Source organism: Mytilus trossulus, chromosome 7 (genome assembly GCF_036588685.1).
Source record: "Mytilus trossulus isolate FHL-02 chromosome 7, PNRI_Mtr1.1.1.hap1, whole genome shotgun sequence".
In the NCBI taxonomy this organism is placed as follows: Eukaryota; Metazoa; Mollusca; class Bivalvia; order Mytilida; family Mytilidae; genus Mytilus; species Mytilus trossulus.
Genome location: NC_086379.1, coordinates 28,382,880 through 28,386,322, shown reverse-complemented (window position 1 = coordinate 28,386,322; position 3,443 = coordinate 28,382,880). Strand labels below are relative to the sequence as shown.

At 32.9% G+C, this 3,443-nt stretch overlaps 1 pseudogene; it reads left to right on the top strand.

Annotated features, from left to right (window-relative positions):
- Window positions 1-731: 731 nt before the first annotated feature.
- On the top strand, window positions 732-2,983 carry LOC134726323 (ficolin-2-like; annotated as a pseudogene).
- Window positions 2,984-3,443: the final 460 nt, after the last annotated feature.

Here is a 3,443-nt window from a genome sequence, read left to right as displayed (position 1 = left end):
CCGTTTGATGGCGCGCCTGTCAGATGCGAAACGTACAGATAAGATGATAGGCAACCAGTGAACATACTATTGGTATCGGTATCGTATTCGACCTGGAACTTGTTAATTATTGGCAATATTAAATATGTGCAAAACAAAAGGGTCTTGAGTGGTGTAAGTTTTTATTCTACACAATTGTCCAATATTAGCGATATATACAGTTGAATTCTTCGATTTGTCGTTTATACCCGATGACAGGTGACAAATTGGACCTAGTTATTTTAGTATTATAGAGATGTGAAAGTCAACCCCGTGAAAATACGAAAGTAATTTACGTAAGCAATGTTCATTTTTTGTTTTTCTTACCTTTTTGTAGTCCGTTTGACGATAGAAGTTTGAAACTTCTAGATAAAATATGATCACGATTGACAAATCATAAACTCTATTTTCACTACGAAATATATTATTTTCAAGGGGTTCATTAGTACATTAGTCATACGTGTGTCTAAGTCTTCTTTAGTTTAAATAATGAACATTTGATATTGATGAGTAGTTTCTTAGGGACAAGATATCAATAAGAATTAATCTATGTTATAATTTTGCGCAAAACTGTAGGCACTTTCATATAGCATGAGAGTGTTCTTTTATTGGCCGATTGTTTGTTTTGAGATATTTGACCATAACACAATACAAATACAAAACTTGCTTGTACCAATAAGGATCTCGCTTAGAACATGTTTCAATTTAGAAAAATGTTTAATTATTTTAATCAGTTAAATGAAGAACATGATTTCTCCCTAACGCAGGTTATACAAAGAAGATACAATGGTTCTATAGATTTTTATAGAAACTGGACAGAATATAAAAATGGTTTTGGAAGTCCAGCTGGCGAATATTGGATGGGTTTGTATTAGATTGTTTAGGATTTAAACATGCTCAAATATTTTTTTCACTTCGATTTCTTAAAATTTTCAGTTTTGCTTCATAACCTGACTTTCACGTATAGACTAACAGACTGGATAGGGAGAAAACTATCAATTGCGACGAACCAATTATCCCAATCTCCGTAAAGAAAGCTAATAATTCTTCATTGAGCAATATTCTAAACTCATCTAGATATGCAGGATATATCTCCTAATTAAGAGTACTATAGACTTTTCCTATGAGTGAGCGTTTGCTTACAATGAAGCTATTGTAGTAAGGGTTCTCAATGGTATAGTTCACGCCATTCTATCTTTTTGTAGACAACGTTAAGGAGTGTTTGATTGATTGATTGCTGGTTGCTTAACGTCCAGTGGCATATATGTCATGCATGTTCAGGAAGTAGGAGTGTTTGAATATTGTGTGATATCTGTTAAATATGGAAGTCAGGATATGAAGCAGACCTTATGTTAGAAATTAATGTGCATATCCCCTGAATCTGTGCGAATTAGTAATGTGTTAAAATATTATTTTACTTGCCATGAGCAACACGATGAGTTCCACCAGTGAAAGAGGAAATAATTAGTATTCCGATACATCTGATTGAAAGGAATTTATGTTGCTTCCCCCCTTAAGTTTTCTTTGTTAATTTGTGCTACTTAATTTTGATATCTGTACAGTTTGTAGTAGTTACGGTCTTGTTTAATTCTTGACAAGAAAAAGGAGTTCTATTTCGAACTGCTATATTTAGCGATGTTTAAGAGTGAGAATACATGCACATGCTAATTCCATAATTGAAATTAGAGATTCGCACTTTTTACGGTATGTTATTTTCATCAACAGCTCAACTAACTATTTACTCGGGATAATCGATTTATATTGCGGCCTCGCTCATGTGAGAATTATTATCATTAGAAATGATTTACTAGCAGATTGTAGCATCATGGACACAACAGCAACGAATTGGACTTGCTAGCTCGTCCGTAGCAACTAAGACTGTATTCTCCGCTGTGGCATGAAGCTTTAAAAATATGTTTCATTTTAAGGAAATGATTTAATACACCAGATAACATCAAATGGAGACCATAGATACAATTTATCATGACTTACTATGAAGGCGTAACAAAGATTGCCAACTACAAAAGATTCATCATATCAAATGAAACGAATGGCTATAAACTTTCAGTTGGGAATTACTCCGGCGATGCAGGTATATTATAAAACAACTATAACAAAAAATCAATTGGTTAATGATGAAGAATGTTTACGATGCTACTTCTGGATCAAAGGAAGAATAAAGTATCCAATTGACTTAAAGGGAGAACAAAAGGATAGTCATAGAACTAAATAACAAACAATGAGACAAAATCATGGCAAAAAGGGCAAACAACAGAACATAGAAAATCAAAAATTTAGCAACACATACCCCACAAAAACACCGGCTCCGGCTCCACATATATTTGCGTAAAATTTGTCGTAATTAATATTTAAGGTAAAATTTGTTTCAAACTTCTTGATTGTAGACTATCTAAGCATACAACACTGTGCATTGGTTCCGATAAATTAAATAACATTTGAGAAAAAAACTACTACAGAATATCGCAGTAAGACAACCCTGCCCTATTTGTCAAGTATAACTCTTTTGATAGGATAAAGTACAATTATAAAAGTAAAAGTATATATACAGCTACATGTTACGTAATACTTTATATTAAGTTATTTGACTATACAAATAAAATATATAGGCTGAAGATTCAAGACTGGGTTTTATTTTCAAATTCTTATACCTATCAGTTTGATAATTGCTGGATCGTAATACTGCATTTCAGGAGATTCCTTTGCGACACAAAATGGACAAAAATTTACCACAAAAGACAGAGATAATGATCCGTTTAGTGGCAACTGTGCAACTCTTTACATCGGGGCGTGGTGGTACGGCGCATGTCATTCGTCGAATCTCAACGGAAAATATTATCACGTGTCAAAGAGCCCGTATGCAACAGGAATAAATTGGTTTACATGGCACGGTCATTACTACTCCCTCAAATCGACAACTATGATGATAAGAAAGAATACAAAATAGATATTTATTTTAATAAAAAAAATATGAAGTAAGGAATAATCTTAGCTCACAAGATAAACTTCATGTGTCTACACACAGACTTACACAATTGCATACATAGCACATGTTAATTTAGAAAAAGTTTCAAAAACGAAAGAACAGTGTAAAGATCCTATTTGTAGAATCTTAAAGGTAAGTACTATACTTTTCTCATTTAGTCATCATCATGAATCAATTTTTTGTATGTCTGTATGCCATGAAAGATCTGTACACTGCAACTAGAGCATTTGATTATTGTCTTTATCTTCTAAACATAGAAATAAAGGGTCATGCCATTTTCCTTCATATTTTGAGTTTCGTGTTGTGCTGCATGATACGTTTTCTTGTTAAAAAAAAACACCAAACGAAACAGGGTAAACAATCTATCTAGCTATTATATAGACACATAGAGCAACAAGTGCACAGAACAATTTTGCATACA